The sequence below is a fragment of the Myiozetetes cayanensis genome, unplaced genomic scaffold (assembly GCF_022539395.1).
Source record: "Myiozetetes cayanensis isolate MyiCay16 unplaced genomic scaffold, myiCay2020 scf16, whole genome shotgun sequence".
NCBI lineage: Eukaryota > Metazoa > Chordata > Aves > Passeriformes > Tyrannidae > Myiozetetes > Myiozetetes cayanensis.
In genome coordinates, this window is record NW_026087270.1 from 1,987,624 (window position 1) to 2,009,622 (window position 21,999).

The following is a 21,999-nucleotide window of genomic DNA, read 5'->3' on the forward strand; positions in this document are numbered from 1 at the left end:
GCAATACTTCCATAAATAAAAGACTAAAAGTCCTACACAGAACGTAGCAATTAACATGTTAAATCTATAGAAAAACTATGGATCTTAAGCAATTAGAAGCCTGGATTTGGTTGGCAAATTTGGAATGTGTCACATATTTTAATTTGTTTGATGTAAGCTTAATGTATCGCTGTGACTTGTTTTACTTACAAGTGCTTACAAAAAATGACCCTCCTTTTACATGAGTTGGTGAAAATCCTGCCCATTGCACAGCTCTCAACAGCAACTTGTGCATGTCCATGAGCAGGACTTCTACAGTCTATTGTCTTCTACAAACAGTAAAAATGGGCAGTGCATGCTGTGAGGGAGATCTAGAGAAAGGTGAGAAAACTGTGAGAGAAATAACAATATACACAGCACTTATTAAGGAAACTAAAAAGGCTTTCAGATCAGATATACTGACGCTGTGATTTAGTCAAGCAGTGGTTGTGACAATGTGGAGGAAGAGCTGGGCTGGCCATAGCAAGAGAAAAGACATGGAATCTCCAGTTCAGAGAAAGCTCCAAGTGTAATAGAAAGCAAGTTGGCTGCATCTATCCCCAAGACAGAGATTTCACTCATCATTGTTACAGAATGAAAAATTTAAGAAAGCCCCAAGAGAAGAATTTTCTTATTTTATTCAAACGAAGCTTCCATCTGAAGGCACATATGCCACCATATGGGATACATTTCAGGCATTCATTAGGAGAAGAATAATTAGTCTAGCATCATACCAGGAAGAAAGGAAGAGGCCCAGAGGATAATTACTTTAGAAACAGAAATAAAAGACCTTGAAACTAAATTTGCTAGGGACAAGTCTATGAAAAATGAAAAAAAAAAAAAAAACAACCTTATTTATGGGAATTTGAATTCAGTTATCAAGGCAAAGAGGAAAAGGGACATGACCACGACAGGATTATTTTTAGCTTGGGGAGAAGCTGCTACATTATTGTTTTAATGATTATGGAAAATATGTAGTCTCATATTTCAGCCATTCACCACAAGCAAGGAGCCTCCTCTGTAGTACAAAAGAGATGAAACACTTCCACATTACATTGGGAAGAACTGCACTGTGTGTCCTCTCTTTGCAAATACACCGCTAATAGTGCTACTGGTCATGGGCTTAAAATACAACTGCGACCCTTTAAAGGTTGTCAAAAAGGATTATTCCTTTGTAGAGCTTACTATGAAACGACCTGCAAGAAAGAGAAATGTCTGTATTATGTAAATAAAGCACAGATTCAATAACAGGGGAATAAAGAACACTCAAAAGTATGTCAGGTGGGGATTTTTTCTGTGAGCAATTAAACATACTGAGATAGCGCTCTCTATACATCAACTTAATCCTAACCATGCATTTAGCCAACACATCTGTACTTCACCTTCTGGAAGGGAACAGATAGACACATTATACTGAATAAAAGCCATGCATTGTATAGTGCACCACAGTCTGTCTCTCAAGCCTCAGGCCCTAAGTAACTAACCCTAATTAACTGCTGAGTTTGGAGTTTCTGTGCTACTCAAAAGGCCCATGGGAAGTGAACAGTGACAAGATTTGGCCCTTAAAAAAAAGCCCCAGTGACTGGATTCCTCCTCTTCATGCCAGGGAACACCTGATATTCTGCAGCACTGAAATCGTAATGGGAAGTAAGGACTTGTCTGGGTAAAATCCTTTGATTGAGACAGCGGTCAAAGGGACAGTTCTTTGATGTCTGGAGCTCTTTGCAGCAAAGACTAAAATGAGATCTCGCATTGCTGTGTGTGTGGAGCAGATGGTGTGGGTTATGACAGTGGCTCATTCATATTGGGAACACTTGTTACAATGCATTATCTTTTAAAGGTACAGAGAAAGCCATCTAACATTTTGTGACTCACCTACAGTATAAACAAGATAATTACCTAGTTCACCTGCTAGAGCAGGGAGATCGATTATGGAAGCTAATTAGAGACCTGCTTTAAGTAGATATGAACTCGTGAGTTTTTGTTATGGGTTCTTCTCCTCTTAACACACCACAGAGAAAACCATAGAACAACAGTGATTAGCCTTATTTCATTTTTATTGCTTCTCCCATTCAGAGTGAAACCACAGAAAGTCAAAAGTGTAGCTAATTTACTTTAGCAAGCTAGAAAATGTAAGTTAATTTCCTTGCTTTACTACTTAGAAAGCTCTGCCAGAGCATTAATGTCAAAGGAAAACAAAGAAAAAATACGTATCCATATGGAATATGAACGTAGCTCATGGTAGCTTGACAAACACTGGCACAGTTGCAAGGAGGTTACAGATATGGGTAGTGAGCTTTTGAGCTCTTGGTTACTTGTACATGTCAATAGGGCAGCAGAGATACACCAGGTTGTGGTGTGGGAGTGTGTTTTTTTTCTTTTTTTACTTTTCTGGCACTGGAGGATGCTCCTGTTCCCTTTAAGAAGCAGTATTCCTGTGATTGTTCCCAAAACAAAACATCTCTAGCAGTGCCCATGAATCCCTGATTGCTCATATTTGAATGTGACACGTCTGTGATCTGCAGTCATTCCCCAGATCCATGTGCTCTGTCACACTCCAGCAGGGATTACTTCGGGATCTGCTGAGTCTGCAAATTTCACACTGCATCTCTACCCACACGTGGGATGAAAAGACAAATTACTTTAGGAAGGCAGAAAGACTTTAATAATTAGTACTTAATTCCTGAGGGACCTGCTGTCTAGTCCAAGCTCCACATCTGAGCAGGGCACTCAGGCTTCCAGCTCACTGGAATGAAGAAGGTATGACAGATCTAAGTCCCTGGAACCTGGGTGTGAACTGGCACTGTCACTTGGAAGTCCCAAGGAGTGAAATGTGACCTGAACAGGACCCCTGTTAAACACCTGCAGCAAGGCTATAAAAACGCCTTGTCATTTTAGCCACAAAATTGTAAATTAAAACCTGCGCTCATCAGGAAGAATCCAAATTGTTTAGGCTTTCACAAAGTCCTTAACAGACTGTTTTTGAGAATGTTTGCCTAAATATTGCAAATATGAAGCAATGAGCACACATTTCTGGGAGCTGGAAGGCACAAGCTGGGAATTATAAGCTGGATATTTCATGTCTCACGTGCAGAACCAAGGGAGGCATCATTCTAAGATCATGTCTGCTGTTATCAGGTTGTACACAAAACAAAGCTTCCCCTGCCTCCCCTGCTCTTCTCCTGAGTGCTGACTAGAGCACCAAACTGTGTCTCCGTGGCTCCTGTCAAAGCTGGTTCATTTAGCACTTACCTGATCACTGAATCAGTGGAAGGAACACAAGGAGTGACTGACTCTAATGAGCAGAGCACTAACTTGAGTAAGGGAAATGTTAGCTCACATTTGCTGCCTCAGTTAATTTTTCAATGCTTTATAGCTTATGTAAATGTAACAAGGTAAGTATGGTTAATATAGCTTAAACAGCTTGGGATGAGGTCCTGTCCCAAAACAAGCTATACCTGATGTTTCAGGCAATCTGGTAGGTGACATTCTCCCTCTAATCTTTATCCTACTCCTAGAAACTGTCTCCAAAACAACAAATGTTCTAGGCTGGATGACAAGAGCTGCTTCTCCCTTGAACAGCCAGCCTGCCTCTGTTGGGTCAGCCCACTACACTGCTCGAGGTTCCTTCCAGGAACTGTCGTCCAGTGAAGCCCACACAAGTGAGGTACATCAGGCAATGGAAACTGTTAACAGGGTTAAACAATGGCAAAATCCCCAGAAATTTTGCACTGTCAGGTATGAATTGTCTCTGGATGTGCCCAGCAACAGAAACAGATATGAGGAGGGTGTAAGGGGTGGAGACTCTGTAGCTGTGCAGTGATGACCTTGCTCAGGGATAAGCTTCCTCTGCCCTCACTCAAAGAATTTCAGTGCCTGCAGAATTCATCAGCAGCCAAGAAAGATCTTTACAGTCTCAAAAGTACATAAATACTGTCCAGCATGATATTTTCCTGTATTTATGGCTATTGCACATGAGATGAGCTCATCAGTGATGTTAATACTTCTGCAAAAGCTGGACAATAACAGGCACTAAATGAGTGTAACTGCTTCTTCTTCTCACTCATGGAGTCATATTTACACTATTTGTTTTCCAAACCCATTTACTCCATGGAAACCAACAAAGCCTGGGTTACAAAAGCAGCTAATCCTGGTTGAGTGCTGAACTCCATGGCAGGGTTTAGCACTGATAACCCTGGAGCACTAGGTGAGATCCCTCTCTGACCACAGAGCTGCACTTCCCCTTGCCTGCCTCCTCAGTTCACACTAGGCTGGCATAGAAACTCCAAACCACCTCCTGAACAGGCCTTTCCTGGGCACTGGGAGTTCACACATTTTTGGGAACATGATACCTGCACTGGGGGGTGAAAACTGTGCTCTCAGACAAGAATCCAGATTTAGGAGTGGATAGTGATTAGAAGATCTTAGCATGAACTTCTATTCATTATTAAAAATAACATCAAATATTTGACTAAATGCTGGCATTTATGCTGCCAGAGTGGTGCAGTGTAAGAAGCTACCCTGCAGTCACACAAAGACACACCTGATTTGTAATTTCAATAACATCACAGTGCATCTGCTCCCCATCCTCCTTGAGCTACTTGGTGCTGCCCCTTCAGAAGGGCCTCTGGAGCTTGCAAAGATAGGAAGGGAAGAACTGCCTGAAGTTCAAAGGCAAATGTAGGTCTTGCACCTGGGCAGGAACAATCCCAGGCTGGGGGGACTTGCTGGGGAGCAGCTCTGGGAGAAGGACCTGGGGGCAACGAGCTGTCCCTGACCAGCAGTGTGTCCTGGGGACAAGGAGGGCAGTGGTGCCCCAGGGGCATCAGAGAGAGCATTGGAGCAGGGCAGGGAGGGGATCCTGCCCCTCTGGCCAGCCCTGGGCAGGCACATCTGCAGGGCTGGCCCAGCTCTGGCTCCTCAGCACAGCAGGCACAGGGAGCTCCTGGAGCGGCTCCAGCGCCGGCTGCGGAGATGCCCAAGGGCTGGAGCATCTCTGGGAGCAGCAAAGGCTGAGGGAGCTGGGGCTGTTCAGCCTGCAGAGCACACCCTGAGAGGGGCCCTCCCCAGGGTGTGTCAGGGGCTGCAGGGAGGGGGCAGAGGATGGACCAGGCTCTGCTGGGGGGACCCAGCAATGGCACAAGAGGAACGGGCAGGAACTGATGCCCAGGAAGCTCCAGCTGGACAGGAGGAAGAACTTCTTGGCTGGGCAGTGACCCAGCACTGAAGAGAGACCAGAGAGGGTGGGGAGTGTCCCTCCCTGGAGATATTCCAGAAGTGCTTGGCCACAATCCTGTGCCATGTGCTCTGGGATGGCAGGGAGGTGGGACCAGGTGAGCCACTGTGGGCCTTTCCAGCCTGACCCATCCCATGAGTCCGTGATCTCCTGTAGCAAAGTCAACACCTCTCAGAGAAAGACAGAAAGTGCCAAGGAAGAGGCCAGGAAATGAGAAGGACACACAGTGTCTCAGGCTCTGAGAGGACAATGTAGTTGATGAATTGAGGAGTAATGATTCTTTTTCCACTGAACACAGTAATGGCAAAAGATCTATCAGTAAAACCAATATTACACTTTAAAGCAGGCCTGAGAGTAAGACCAAACTTTGCTTGTATTTTATGGTCATTCATCTCTGCTCAAAAAGAACTGATAGTTTTGGGTTTTTTTAACCTAAAGATCCAAGGAAAGTGTTCACAAGAGCCAAAAGCAGGTTATCAGCATAGCAGTGCAAGATGCCAAGCAAAAATCTTATTGAAATCAAAGGAAGGATGGGAAGAAAAAAAAAAAAGCCCCTCCAAAATGTCACACAACAATATAGATTTAAGGGCTGGGGGGAGGAATATTATATTTAAGAGACTGGAGTTACATTAATGAGAAAGTTTTATGTAGTGGGTCTTTATCAATGAGACAGAGGCTGGCTTTTCACCTCAGCTCCTTAAATACCCCATCCAATAATTAATTTAACTGATATGGGACAGCTATATTATCCCTGAAAAAAGTGATTTGTATAGATCTAAGAGCAAATGCCTCTGCAAAAAGACAGGGGTGATCATTATTTCAAAGCTCTTATTTTTCCCCTAGTCTTAAGACTTGTGAAATTATTTATTTGACAATCTGAAAATAAAACTTGAGCTGTATTAGCATGTAGGCTGCTCAATAAAAGGGAAAAAAAGTGAGAGAGAGGATTAATAAATTACATGCTAGAAATGGGAAACAAGATTAGAGGTGACATTTTGGCAACGTCTTCTTCCCAGTAAAGAAAAAAAAATGAAACAAGATTAGTTGGAGGGGAAAGAGGGAGTCAATCAGCAGGAAAAATGAAATTTAGAAAATGTGAGAAAGCCTGTGAAAAATGGAGGAGTTGATTAGGATAAAGGGTGTGATAAGAGTGACTCCTTAGCAAAGAGAGGGACATCACTGCTCTCAGAAGGTAAACAGCACTCAATAAATCAGGAGGTTGGAAGGTAGGCTGGGGAATGATGGGCTGCCAGCAGAGAGAAGCAAGGATGGAGAGGACAAAAACAGGTGGAAAATGTGTCTGTTACTGGTGCTGCAAAGGCAAGAGGAGTGAGCTGCCCCAAGGTCAGTGCCCATGACCCTCCTACTTTCTTACCTCTCCTCTGAGAAAGGGTCAGGCAGACACAACCACACACCAGTCCCTGTGGATTCACAGGCTGAGACAAGACTGGATTTCCAGCCAGTTTGTTTGTTTTGATGGCTCCACGTTGATAGATTATATCCTACAGCAAATCTCAAATATGCATATCAGCTGCTTCCTCCAGCACATTACTATAGCAACACCACTTGAATCCCTGATATTTGACATCACTGGGGCTGCTGGTTCTTTCTGTTTTCAGCAGAAAGCCAAAAGAGTGCTCCAGTTTGGGCTACCTCCTCTGCCAGGCCCTCTCCCTCAGTCTCCCCCCAAACACGAAGGCTTGGCTCCTTCACCTCCTTCACTGCTAAGATCTCCATTCTTTCTTTCCTCTTTCCCCTCTCTTTTTTTCCTTGCAGTGGCTGCTTGAAGCCTGTCCTGAGGATGAACACATTGGTAGTTTAAGAAGCTGTCCCTCAGTGCCAGACCCAGATTGTCATCTGAATCTGATACCTGGTGGTGATTGTGTGTGCTCATGGCAGAAGATGCCCAGCTGCTGCCGTGAGAGGAAAGTTTGCACGCCAGGTGTGCTGGGAGAAGCTTGGAATTAAGAGTAAAAAAAAAAAATGCATAGCATCAAACCTTTCTGGGACAAATGTTGCAAGAGTGACTGCTTGGTCACTATTCAGTGGCAGTCTTAGTCCCTGACTGTCCTGAGCCTCCAGCCTGTCATCCAAGGGATCCTAGGGGGGGAAAAAAAAAAAACAAGCAGAAAAGAAGAGAAACCCGAAAAGCCCTTTGGGTTGACCCCATGAAAATTTCCAGGAGTCATTCCATTACCACTCATATGAAAGTGGGCTCAGCCCAGGACACAGATGGAATACCTGCTGTAATCCATCTCCAGGTGAGCCATCATCTGAAAGAGACGATTCCCCCAGACAATAGCACATGTTACTTCCTTGGCAGGTATCAGTAAAATGCCCACAATGTTTTCTTGCAGTCTTCTCCAAGATGCAGGGTGCAGGCAGATGCATTCTGTGTGCAGTAGCAATTACTATCCCCTAAAATGCTCATGTTCCAACAGCAATTATTCCAAAGCACCTAAGTCTAAGAAAACAAGGTTTTCCCTCTGTATTTAAAAGGAGGATTTAACCAGTAACTGGCTGCCATACCTTACAAATGTTGACTTTTTTAATTATAGTTTTTGTAACTATGAGTGCATTGAAAAGTTAAATCACTTTGTCAATGAAATAGAGAGTAGTGAATGTATAAAAGGTAACTTTATATGTTCTAAGTCAGCAGGAATATTATACTGCTGAAATTTTTATTAATCAGTAGAATTTGAAATGAATGCATGGTTTGCTTATGATCTTAATGGGACATCATTTCACATATACACAAAACTCAGGTAGATGTATTGTATTTCCTTTTGAATTTATTAAATGCCTATTAATATGATTTTACTTTTCAGAAGTATTTTATTTTTAACGATAATTTTTCTAGATTGTATCACAGCCTCCTTTTAATTAGAATGACAAATTTAAATTTGCCTTTATTTTCCTTTCTCACAAAGTGTTCTTTATTCCCTATTAGTTTCCCACAGAGAATTTTTTAATGAAGAAGCTTTGTTTTAGAATCTGTAGTCTCCTGAACAGACTCTATAATGATGAAATATAAGTGTCTTTCCCACAATAACCTGCTGTTTTTCTTAGCTGTGTTTGGAAAGCTTCAGATAAGGCGAGGGGTTAAGTAAATCTCCAACTCCCTTGGGGTCAGTTTGCAGAACATGCAGGTACATACCTTGTATAATCTCTTAAAACTCTGTAAATGTGGCTTATGCTCTTGGCCTACTCGCTCTTTAAAGTGGTGGTAAAAACTTAAGTAAAATAAGAACAATATTACAGCAGGAGAGAAGTCAGGCAGTCCCTCACCAAATGCAAAATGCAGCGTGCGCTTGGGACTGTTTATGAGATGATTGAATACCAGAATGGTTTGTGTTGGAAGGGACATTAAAGCTCATCTCATTCCACCCCCTGCCACGGGTAGGGACACCTTCCACTGTCCCAGGTTGCTCCACCCTGACCTTGAACATCCCGAGCTTCCAGATCCCTGCCCTGCCATCAAAGGCTCCGTTGCACACATACAAACTTACCCCTGGTTAAAGAGATTCTCCAGAGGATCATTCCTAGGTTTTTAATCCATCTTGATCAAAGACCTTAAGGCAAGATTCAGCAGTCAGAGCTGACAAGGCATTTGTTATAGAACACATAGGAAATACGTTTTAGTCTCGACATCACCACTTGAAAATTTTAAGTTACCAAAACAAAGCAGAGTTAACACTCACAGTTTCAACCTGCGTGACTGGACATTTCACCATGCACTGAGTGCACGTGCAAAACTTGAATAACAATTAGACTTGTACCTATAACTCTTCAAGATAGTGGGCCAATTTTTTTCATAATTTTATCTTTTACTGACCTTAAGAAACATTATTACTTACAATGATCCAGCCAAAAATACACCTGGTGTAACATTGCCTTCACACTTGGAATGAAGAGCCCACTTCTGCAGATAATCCAGATGTTAAATGCAAATCCTGCAAGATGCAAAGTAGAAGGTTTGCTTTGGAAATGTACATTTTGTGCACTGTGGAAGTACAAATATAATACAGAATTAAAGGCGATGAAGGAAAAAAATGGCAGGAAGAACTGATGATTTGAAAAAGATATTGGACTGAATACAAAACTATAGTTAGTGATCAGAGTTTTCACTCCCTTTGATATAAGTTCTGAAGAGGAGGGAATCATCACTAAAGGATGGCACAGTATTATAAGTGCAATTTGCACACAATGTAATAAAAAAGAAAAATTAAAAGAGAATCAATGAAATTTGACACAGAACCAGATGTCATGAAGTGGCTAGTTAAAAAATAGCCCCATTATTTTCATTTTTTATCTCAAAAGTGGAAGATTTCTAAGTGAGGACATTGAACTGGGGATTTAGAAAAGTCATGTAAGTGTTGGATCAAAGGAAATGGGATAAAGAAATGGAGGAAGAAGATGTAGAAGAAAACTTGTTTCTGAACATTAATGCTATGTCTGAGGGTGCAGTGCATATCAGGACATCCAGAAGTAAATGCTATAATAAAATGTCTAAATGCAAAAAGCAATCAAAGGTTAAGGAGCTAAAACACTCACAAACACCAGGGTACGTAAGAGTAAATGAAGTTAAAAGACTATAATAATGATGAGAAAAAAGGGGATGGGTTGAAATTGTATTTGAGGTGGCTTTTAGAATATATATAAGAAAAGAAAAAAGGTTTTCAAGGGCTGGAAGGATTGCTATATTGGTGAAAAGAGATACAGAACATAAAATATTTTTTTGCCAGGGAATGACACCAAAAGAAAATAAAACTGTATGAAAAAAATGCCATATGGGTATAAAAGGGAATCAGTTTCATATAAAAGAGGATCAAGAAATAACAGTACCTGAAGATTGAATCAGCTTTAGAGTGAGCTGAGAGCTGTCCCAGAATTCCAAATAAAAAGGCAGTGGGTCAAGGAACCCTCTCAGAGAGATGCACAGATGAAACTGCTTTAGGAAATAATTACAAGGAAGCCAACGTCAATATTCTAAGAGAGAGTCTGTGAAGTTCACTCCTGAATGGAGGATCTTTGCAAGCTCCTAGCAGTATTTAAGATTTCCAGTTTAACACTGAGAGTTCCAAATTGTCATAATAATAATAATAAACTCAGGAAAAACTGGTAAATAACATTATCAGTCAGGAGACAAAATTTGCAGAGACAACACAATTTCTTAGAATATATAAGGTGACAGGACAATTTCTGGGAGGGTGATTACCCAAAGCTGAACACAACACAAAGTTCAATGACACAGTATTGGAAAGAATTAGTCAGCTATCTGCTATTCATTGCTAATTTCTAAATAAACTTCTTACAACAAAGTGCAAATAAGAGTCTCATTATTTCTGGACTCTTCAATGGAACCTTAGTACAAAGGAGAGAGAAGAATGATTCTATAATCTCTCCAAATTGCTTCGTGTTGAGAGACAGCAAAGAGTTGTAAAGATGTGTGGCAAGGTGTGTGCATGTATTTGTGATTATTGTCAGTCTTCCTTCCAAAAGTTATTTTGTAACAAGATTAATAAGACATGGCCAGGTGAACTTTGTATCCAGCTGTGTGTTATAAAGCCTGGAAAAAGGGAAGAGCAGGTGATGCAGTAAAACCAAGAACCTGGGCAGATAAGCCATCTCCCTGATTTCTTACTCTTCATTCTCTGAACATGAAATAGCCTTGAGGGTTCCTCAGGTGTGACAAACTAAATCATAAGAGCCATGAAAACCAGAGAGGACACAGTAAGTCACAACAACTACAGCGTGAAACCAGCTCTGTAATTACACAACAGGACTTCAATCAAAGTTCAGAAACCTCTTAGAAGGTGAGGTACTTGGAAGCCAAAAAATCTGCCATGGGAGCAATATGCAGTGTTCTGAAAGCATAATTGTCCAAATGCACTTGGGGTGCAAATTTCTGTGCCTCAGTTGGGCCCTTGAAGAGAAATCCCAGCTCTCTGTTGCAGCTGAACACGACACTGCACACAGACAGTGCCCGTGGGTGGTGCTAAAAAAAAAAGTCTAAGGAGAGCAAACAGAGATACCCATAGTATTGAAACAGTTGTATTTTTAAAATGAAAAATTAATGGGAAAAAGGTCTGTGCTCATTACAGTGATGGCTCCTTGGCTTGTGTCCAGGCTATAAAAGAACTTGCCTTCCCCTCCTGTGGTGTGTGAGGGCACTGTCATAGGAAATTTTTGCATCTGATATTTAATTTATTGCGTGGCAGAATGCTTTGGAAAACAAAATGAAGCCTTTGCTTCCCCAAATAATCCTCCCTCCCCCACTGCAGTTATTGTCTTTGTAATATTTTATGACTTGTCATATAACACTCTGGGATATTGTCCTACAGAGGATGTGACTATACTGCTGAAATGAAAGAGCTGGATGGTGTTCCTTACTCACAGAACCACTTCAGCAGTGGCAGAAATAGGCTCTATGCATATCTTAATATTTTATGTTGAATTTTTCCATCTTTGTAATAAAGAGGGGGAAAATAAAAAAAAAGAAGCAAAGAAGAAAACAGGCTTCACATTGATTTAGGACTTCAGGGAGAAGAATAAAGCTATTCCATCTATTTTACAAATGCAAATATGCTTATAACATTGATCTCAACAGTGTAAATCAATAATACCCAGAGCTTCCCTGTCCCCCACAGATTGTCTGCAAATTATAAATGGTGGTTACAAAAGTATAATCAGGATAAAATATTATCAAATCTCATATTCTACACATGTTGTAACTCAAAAAAAAGGAGCAGATATCTTGGAACTTAGAGTTTTGATATTTTAATGAGTGCACTATTTTTTCTAGTGAAGTACAACCAATTAAATTGAGAATCCAGTCTTTGAAAGAAACTGAAAGATGCTGAAAGAACAGTCTGCAGCTTCCAAATGACTGCAATTCTCTCTTTTACCATTATAGGCAAATCTTTTTATCCTCTCACCAAGCTCAGGGAACTCAAACAATACCAGAGCAGCTGACAGATAACATAAGTGGTATTCAATAGTCAGATTGGGTGGAACATTCAACACAAGGAGCCATTGGGAAACACAAGGGAACACTAAAACATATTTAGAAATTACGTCTTTTACTCTGGGGTAAAAAGCAGTGCTTCTTAGCTCTTCCAGAACTTCACTCCTTATCAAAATTAGCCCTTTGGAAGTGTTTCCAGATTCTTAACTTAGTGTTAAAAACTTTAAAGTCCCTAGAGAAACCACTGCTAGAAAATCTGACACACTGGATGTCAGGTGCTTCCAAACTTAGACTTTAGCTAAAAATTCCAAGTTTCTAAAGTTTGGACTTTATTGCATTTAGCCCTGATTTGTCTGGACTCCTACAGAAAGGCTGGAAGACCATGAACCCACACCTCTCCATGCTCCAGCTTCTTTATCCAGCTGTCAGTTTTACCACCCAGTTAAAGCTTTTTTTATCAGAACCATCCAGGTAAATCAGCTCTAAAAATATCAGACTCTGTTGGGAGGAGAGAGTAACACTTGTTCCACTTCCCCTACCATATATTTCTCAGATTCTGTAGAGAAAGAAAGATGAGGGTGACTTCTTCTGTGCTCTTTAGGGAACTCTGTGTCTGGCTTCAGCAATGGGTAAGCAATACCTCCAGATAACTAAAATCATAGAATCATAGAATTATAAAATGGTTTGGGTTGGAAGGGACCTTAAAGACCATCCAATTCCCCCCCTCCCTGCCATGGGCAGGGACACCTTCCACTAGCCCAGGTTGCTCCAAGCCCACTCCAACCTGGCCTAGGACACTTCCAAGGATGGGGCAGCCACAGCTTCTCTGGGCAACCTGTGCCAGGGCCTGCCCACCCTCACAGGGAACAATTCCTTCCTGATCTCTGATCCAGATCTGCTCTCTGTCAGTGTGAAGCCATTCCCCCTTGCCCTGTCCCTCCAGGCCCTTGTCAATAGTCTCTCTCCATCTTTCCTCAGGCTTCCTTCAGGCACTGCAAGGACACAATTAGGTCACCCAAAAGCTTCTCTTTTCCAGGCTGAACAATCCCAACTCTCCCAGCCTTTCCTCCCAGCAGAGCTGCTCCATCCCTCTGATCCTCTTGGTGCCTCCTCTGGACTCTCTGCAGCAGCTCCATGTCCTTGCTGTGCTGGGTCCACAGAGCTGGAGGCAGCTCTGCAGGGGGGTCTCACCTGAGCAGAGTAGAAAATAATAACATTTTGAGATGTTGTCAGTCAAGTTGCTCTGCAATCTCAGAGACAGACACACTTTAGGAAGTGATAGGCAGATATTATAAAGATCAATGTAAATAAAATAAGTCTTAGTGAGAAGCATAACTAGTTAATGTGTTTGTACCAGACCACAAGCAGTAAGTGTCAGTGCCTGCTTATTCAGAGGCAATAATGCTGAAAGCACTGAACTCTTATTTCTCCATTGTTAAATCTCAGTCTCTACCATTTAAAAGAACAGTATTTTGAAATCTTCCTTGTGCTGTAGGGAATGGAGGTATGGAAAGGTTGTTGCTGGTGCTAATAAACAAGACAAGTAATGTCACCACTTGGTTTAGCAGCACTGGAACATTATCAAACACCTTCCTTATTTTCTACTTTACAGTTATGCCACATTCAAGTTTCAGCTTACAAGATATACTTTTAGTTTTCCAGAAGGACAAGTAGCCAGTTCTCTTCTGATTTGAGAAACCACCCAGAACAGAGAAAGTTTTGGAAGATGTTGAAAGGCAGACATGAGCCTGATGACAGACCCCATCAATAAGTCAGGAAACAGATGTTACAGTGTTTGTTTAGGCTTTCCAAACTGGTCTGGTATTTTTTTCTTTACTATGGTTTGAGAATTTATTTTCCATGTTCGTGTGTTTATTTTTGTTCACGAGTTTCACATTTCTGCAGGGGAAAAAGAAAACAAGCAGAAACCCACACCTGAAACACTTGTGTGTTTGCTTTGCCGAGCCCAGAGGTGACCCCAGCTTTATGCTGTTGGACTTCGTGCATCTATTGCAATAGTTTGTGAGTCACTGGCACTTTTTAATGAAGCTGTTCTCACAGTAAGCCCCTGGGTAGGTAATTGCTTTTATAGCCCTTTTACAGACAGAGAGCTGAAGCACATGGGGACACAGGGTATAGCAGAGCAGGGACTTGAAATCACCGTTCAAATTACAGGGCTTGAACTTCTGTCTGAGGTACTGTAAGTCCTTTCTCTTCCTCTGCCACCCCCGTGCCCCCTTCCCACATTCCCACAGCCACCTGCCCACCACCACAGGCTCTGCCCCACCATGTTCTCCATCCCACTTCCTTCTGGGCATGAGGGCACTAAATCATTTAAACCCCCTGGGACCCCACACGAAGTTAAATGGAAGGAGGCACGTAATGCACACAACTGTTCCTGACACACTCAGCCTCTTAGGAGGGAACTGGAATGGAAAGGAAAAAAACCTTGAAATTCCAGAAGTGGATTTCAGAAAAGTCACAGAGATGGTTTTCCACTCTTTTTGGACTCTTCACAAAGCTATACAAAGGATTCCTGGGAATAGGGTGGATGTTTTCAGCTGTGTCTCCTGGAACCAGGACACTTCATTCACTGTGCCAGCTGGAGAAATTTTTTCAGTGTAAAGACACTTACTAATGTTCTAAACTTGGGTAAATATCTATGAATATGGTACTATATATTCAATATAGTATTAAGTTATATATAATATGTATCATAGAACATTATAGAAATGCACTTACTACCTAAAAGTAGAAGAGAATCTCAGCCCCTAAGTATATGGGTATGGCTTGAAATTTATCTATCTGGGAGAAAAATAATAGTTGGTTTTTGTTTGTTTTTTTTTAAATCATGATAAAGCATGTAGTGGGACTGTTGGGATGTCCTGGGCAGGGACAGGAGCTGGAATTCAATAATCCTTGTGGGTCCCTTCCATGTCAGATATTCAATGATTCTATGATTTAATTGTAAGCTGGCTCTGTGTAATTCTCTTTCAAACTAGGTCCTCTGAAAACTTCCCTTGTGTTTCATATGAAAAGCCAATAATTGGCCTTATTTAGTTTAGATGAAATAAATAATTTCACAGCCACTTCTTATTTAATAAGGTTGGCTACAGCCTGTCTTTTTTTCTCCTCAGTTTGTATATTTTTGTTTGGAGTGAACATAAAAGCATGTTTTCTTGCCTGCTGAGTGTTCATTAAAACCACTTCCAAATCTTTGCAACCATTGGAGTCCTCACTATGTTCTGATCTTACCAGCATATGGATTTAACTGTAAAAACATTCCTTTCTTCAAGTAATAATAGTAAAGTTATTAACTGAAAGTTCTAAAGGACAGCTCTTCATCTAAAGGCCTAAATTACTTGCAAAGGTTTCAAAAGGAAAAAAAATAACCAACCAAAAACCAGAAGGCCTCTGAGGAATCGAGAGTAAACACTTATGTAAATTATACTCCCTCATCCAAAAGCCTGTTTCAAACTGGATATTACCTACCTGGGAATTCTTAACTGTTCCTTATGGTGGTATGGATCTCCTCCCTGAGCTGGGAGAAAGGGATGCTTTATAAGAACAACCCTGATAATGGCATTGACAATGAGTAAAAATACCTCATAGACAAGTGGGGAGCTCCAGAGCTCTGGTGTCTCCAAAGAGGAACTATCAGAAGTAGGTAAGGAAATTATGTCGCTAAACATGAACAGGTTTTCCAAATTTCCACTGAAAACTATGAAGTATTTACTTTGTAAAATTATAATTTGATATTCTTTTAGGTTGAGAGTCTGAAGAAAACTACTGATCAGCTTTCCAGTACACAGACTGAGAAGGTCTTCCTCTGGCTGAGGTGACACGTGGCATGTGATACAGTAGGTAGCAGAGATGTATTAAAAGCCTAGTTAAGCTTTTCATTACAACAAAATTCTGTAAATAACTTTGCTCTTTAATTACCTGAGTTTTTCTGTGCATAAAAACTCAACATTTATAGAGACAGAATGACGACGCTCTGCAACAGCAACGAGGAGCACAGCTCGTGTTATTTCAAAATCCCAATTTTCAGGCAGTGTTACAGTGACACTAAGCCAGAGCACTGACAAAAGAACACACCTGATTAAAGCCACTTAACAGGGAACTATTGAGCACAGGAAGGCACAGATTGCTCACTGTCTACCTGTCCCACACACCGCTGTTCTAACTGCAATTACTTGTTGCAGCCATGCTGCTGAGGGATATGAACATGATAAAGTCACAGAAGAAAGAAATAGTTTATTATTGCTACTGATCGGATAAGCTGATAAAAATTTTCTCTCCCTTCCTCACTTCAGCTCTGTTTGGGCAGTGCTGATTACTTCTCAGAGAGAGAGTTAAGAACAATTATGGTGAAATTACGGAAGTCATAACTTTACTGTCAAGACAGAAATATTGCGGCGCAGACCACTGTAATAAATGTTAAACTGTTGTCAAGAAAGAACTAGATAAATGATACAATCCATTCTCCACATCTTACTGAACATACAGAGCTGTAACTGTTCTTCTATTAGGTCTGTCTGGGCTGACAAATTGTGTGCTAATGGATAAAATCTTAATCACAGATATAAAGGCGTGAAAATCCCTCAGTTTAGCTAAGATGCTTCGTAATTTTCAGGTACTCTTCCACTTGTCCTAATTCATATTGGTAGTTCAGTCACACACCTCATCATTTGCTGAAAACTCGGCAACTCCTCTGTAAAATTTTCCTTTTAACTCCAGTTTACTGTTGATGTCTCTAAAGGATTTTGTGTTACTGTACATTAAGGCCATCCTATAAAAACAAAATTTATTTTACAACATTATAAAAGAATGCCAGTTATCCTGACACGTCCGTGTTATCTGCACAGCCCTGTGGGAAATACTGCTGCAATAGCAGGGAATATGTTACAATTTGTTTGGAAGCATTTTTACAATCGCCAGGTGAGCGAGCAATTGCTCACATGAAAATGGGGATCTCGGCGCATTATCTCAGAGACGGGGATGGCTCTGTGTGGTCAGAGTGTTAGTGACTGCTGCTGAATTCCTGTGGCCTAATCGAGCTAAAGATTGAGCCAAAGAAGTAGTGGGAACGGGAGGTTTGAAGGAAGCTGGGAAGTTTTCCCTGGAAGTGCCGCTGTGAGCAGCTGGATCCCAGCGGTTTAGTTCCGCTATCCCACGTTGACCAGGCTTTGCACACAGGGCAGGCAGGAGGGATTTGTGCTCAGCCTTGTCTCAGCTGGGCTCTGCCACAGCCTGGCCGTGCCAGCTGCACAGTCAGGGCTCCTCACACCCAAGGAGATTCCTCGAGGTTGCGATCTAAATTACCATAATCTGCTCGTGAAGGCTGGGATTTAACGGGAGAGATGGAGGGAAGCCGAGTGTCCCTTAACTGAGGGCAGGCAAGGGAGCAGGAAACCGGGGAAGAGTTTTTCCTGTTGAAAGCAAGATTCATGTCTTCGGGGAAAAAAGTGGATAGTACAATGTAGGCAAATACTCTTTAGACTCCGAGGAGCTTTCTCTACCCCCTGCTGATCTGCCTAGTGGGGTTTTGCTCTCTCAGTCTTACTCTCTGAACTGAACAGTCTTCTTTTGGCTCCCAGCTACGAACTAGGAGAAGGACTTAACTTACTCTTTTCTTACATGTTAACGTTACATGCACACAGACTATTAGTGCCTGGCTTCAAGCTCTGCCCAAGGTTTTACTGCCTCAGCTCATAGACATGGAGGATCACAGCTCTACTCATAAGACTGACTAAATTTCCCCAGTGAAAATATTCTAAACCTAAAAGTAAAAAAATATCAAACAAAATTGGCTTTTTGCTAAAACATTTTGGAAAAAAAGAATATATATAAGGCTTTTTGGTGTTCTTTCTCCACTGAAGCAAAATACAAAAGCTGTTTTGAAAAATACTTTCACAACTAAAAGTGCAACAGCTCAAACATCCCCCTGAAGAAGAGGTTCTATTGGAAAATGCCAGCTATCTCTAGGTAGAATCAAAAGTGTTTAGTTCACTCTCTCCCCCATATGCATAGACAATGCTCTAAAAAACAACTTACAATGTTATCTTCTGCTCACACATTAGTTTTAGTGGCTCTTCTTTGGTTGGTTGATTTTATTTCTTGTTTTAGGCAATTTTCAAGAAATCTTAAGCTTTCCTCCCATTTCCCAGGTCTAATTATTCTGCATACACTTGTGATATATCAAGAAGTGCATTTGCACAATCCCGTGTTTCCAAGGATATGCTGCTCACAACCGGTGATCATCCTAAGGTTTGTAATGCTATAAATAGAAGTTGAGAAGCAAAGCACATCCCTATTGTTATGATGTGCTGAACAAACAAAATGCATTCCTTTGTATGCAGTAAATGGACTGTTATCTTGTCCTTCAATACTCAGATGGTTTCCCTTAGTAAAAAAAATTTAATAGATAATTTTACAGCTGAATAACATTTGACCTTGGAACTGCTCATTGAAATCAATGAGGCAAGTTGATTTTTATGCAGCATCCACGCACTAAAAAGGCACTTTAGGCAATTCCAAACATGAGACAGCATAGCAACAGGAAACACTAGTTTCTTGAAACATGAAAGAGCTTGGATGCTCTACAAGGTTTGTAGTTACTACTTTGTAAACTTCTAAACAAATATTACACATTTTATCATAGTGAGACTCGTATAAAAAACATCCACTATTGCTGCACTAATAAGGAGATGTAGTGATCCTAAGAGTTTCATCACAGCAGAGTGTTTCTAGCAGTTTTGGTGTTTTTTTAATTGAAAAATCTCTCCAAGGGCTATCAGCATGGTTTTTTTCTAAAGCAAACACCTACTGCTAAATGGACTTGTTTTCATAAGAGCACAGCTGAAGCTATGATAGGCTCGTATTATTAAACTTAAATCTCAAAATTTTGAGCTTAGAAATCCAAATCCAGACCACACTATCAATATGGCAGCACATCTTTTAAACATCGTGAGTTTTATCTGTAGGTTGATTCTTCTTTGTCACTTGAAGCCACTCCTCACCAAAAAGCAAAGTCACTGATACAGTAATTGAACTTGTACCGTTTCTGGTGATCACCTATTCATGGACTTAAACCCCATATAAAAATATGTTAGTGTATTTAACAGACAGATTAATATTTCTGGACACTCTAATCTGCAGATCTAAACTGGTCTGATCTGACTTAATGGCTCGTGAAGGTATAAAATCCAGGGTGAAACTGAATTCAAACCTGCGTGTGGGTCTGATACCAACAAGGAAATCCATGGCTGGGGCAAACCAAACAGCTGGTCCTGGTCAGCTGTTCACGCTCCTTTCCAGGCACATTTAGTATAAAGAACTCCAACAATCTTTTTTTTTGCTTTATTTTTACTTTTCCTCAGATATTTATGGATCCTCCCACCACCCAATATGCGGTAGTCTCACATTTGCATTTATTATGTGTTGTGTCACCACAACCCCACAACCATGTAATTATCTGACACCAGTGACCATCCAGATAACAACTCCTGCAGAGTTCACAGCAATATGCTCAAAGACAGAAGAAAATTTGAATGATCAGGGCTAAAAAGCCAGATGCCCCTTCCTCAGGACATGAAAGAGGCAATGCAGAACATCCCTGAATTTTGCTTATGCTGACAGAAGGACTGGAAAGCAAAGATCTCAGTATTTTTCTAAAACCTGTAATAACATGTAAAAAAGTGTTTTCCCCAAGGAAAGCAAATACACACTTGATCCCTGCTACCCCAGGGCTGCTGAAAGGTCACTAAAGAGCACATTTCAGTTTTGAAACACCAAGTTCTATAACATGGAACCATTACACCCTACAAGATATAAATTACAAATTAATTTTTGCTGATTATTATACACTTAATTCATTTTTGAGAACAACTCACTAGAGCATAAATGTCAATTTCATTATTATATTTTTAAAACCAAGATTCAATTTTGCATTTCTATCATATTAAAAAAAAATAATTTTCTATGTAACTCAGTGGGATATTCATGTGTGCTCAGAAGCTAATGAGGTATGGGAAATAGACAGGCTATCATAAAAGGAAAATTACTAAATGAGAAAAGAAAGATTTTAAAAGGATCTCTTAGAGTGAAAAAGAACAATTTCATCACCAGATGGGACTGCTCCTGCACTGTATCTCTGTTTTTTGCCATCCCAAGTGGTCTGTTCATTTGTGTAACTATTTTGGAACATTCTCATGCTTTTACTGACTGAAAGAATCCTGTTCATTAAACATCTTTGTAAAGAAATGTAAAGAAAAAAGGCAAGGTAACGAATTTTACTGAGACCATTTTAAAAATAAAACTGTGCTCATTCTCTTGATAATCCTGTTTTGACTTTAACACATAAAGGGCTCTCTAAACCACAAACAAAATCAGAGGAGCAAACAGCTGTGCTGCTAAGGAACATTCCCTCATTATTGTTAAGTGAGCTGAGTAATACTTTTCTCATCCTGCACCCTGAGTGCCCCTTTTCACTTCAGATAGACTGGCTGGCCACTGCTTTCCCAACTCCTTGTCATATTCCAGTTCTTCACGAAATCCATCTCCGTTTGGTTTAATTTGCCTGCTTGCAAACCAAATTTTGGCAATTGCACAAAGATCAAATTATATGTGTGAGCTGATTCAAAGGCTGAGATATTCCAAGTTAACGTGTGCCCTGGTGTGGTGACAGTATGTGATGAAAGTCTGGACTCTAATTTAAGGTGTGACCCTCCAACAAACTGGCAAGAGTTACTGGGAAAGTACTGTTACAGATGAATTAAAAATTCTCTTTAATTAAGAGCTACATGTTCAGAGAAAGTTAGTGAAAGATGTCTCCAAGCAGAGTAAGAAAAATACATATTCATATTCTGATAAGGCAATCAAGATGTTGATGTTAATATTAGAGCAATAACTTTAATTGTATTTCAGCAAACGAATGGCAATTAGAAAACAAATTATCTCAGAGAAGCATATCTGCTGCACAGCTTAGCCCCCAAGGCAAGCCAAAAGCTAAACCTTTTTCTTGAATTTTAATGCAGAAGATAAATAGACACACCTCTGGAATTATTCTAAATAGAAATACCATAAACGGTTTAAAGTTACTCTGAGACACAAGTGTAAAAATTGCTTTTCCTCTTGAAGTGGGGTCTTTGTTGCCACAAGAAACATTGGAATGCAAGAGTGAAATATTTACTCTGTGCTTTAAAGATTGGGGGAAATGTTAACAGATGTTGGCCATGTTAATTAAAGAGCATATGTGGTTTAAGTGTCCTGGTTTATCCTCAGCTGGAAACCAAACCCCACGTGGGCACACACGGGATGGGGGGAGAGGCAGCAGAGCCAGAGTGAGAAACCTCGTGGGTTGAGTTAAAGACAGTTTAACAGCAAAGCAAAAGCTGTGCATGCAAGCACAGCAAAACACAGAATTCATTCCCCATTGCCCGTGGCTGGGCAGATGTTCAGCCGTCTCCAGGAGAGCAGGGCCCCCGTCACACAGAGGGGGTTTGTCAGGAAGACAAACTCCATCACTCCAAATGTCTCCCCCTTCCTCCTTCTTCCCCCACTTCATCCTGAGCATGATGTCATAACGTGGAATACCCCTTTGGTCAGCTGGGATCACCTCTCCTGGCTGTGTCTCCTCCCAGCTTCTTTGTGCTGCCCACCCTTCTCCCTGCTGGGATGAGGAGCTGAAAAGTCCCTGGCTCTGTGAACCCTGCTCAGCAACAACAAAACATCTCTGTGCTATCAACATTCTGATCCTGAATGCAAAACACAACAC

General features: G+C 41.0%; 1 long non-coding RNA gene across 1 annotated transcript in view; it reads right to left on the reverse strand.

The window, feature by feature from the left end:
• LOC126638090 (uncharacterized) overlaps positions 1-21,999 on the reverse strand; it is a 112,530-nt gene that overhangs the window by 58,657 nt on the left and 31,874 nt on the right. The gene's annotated exons all lie outside the window — the stretch shown is intronic.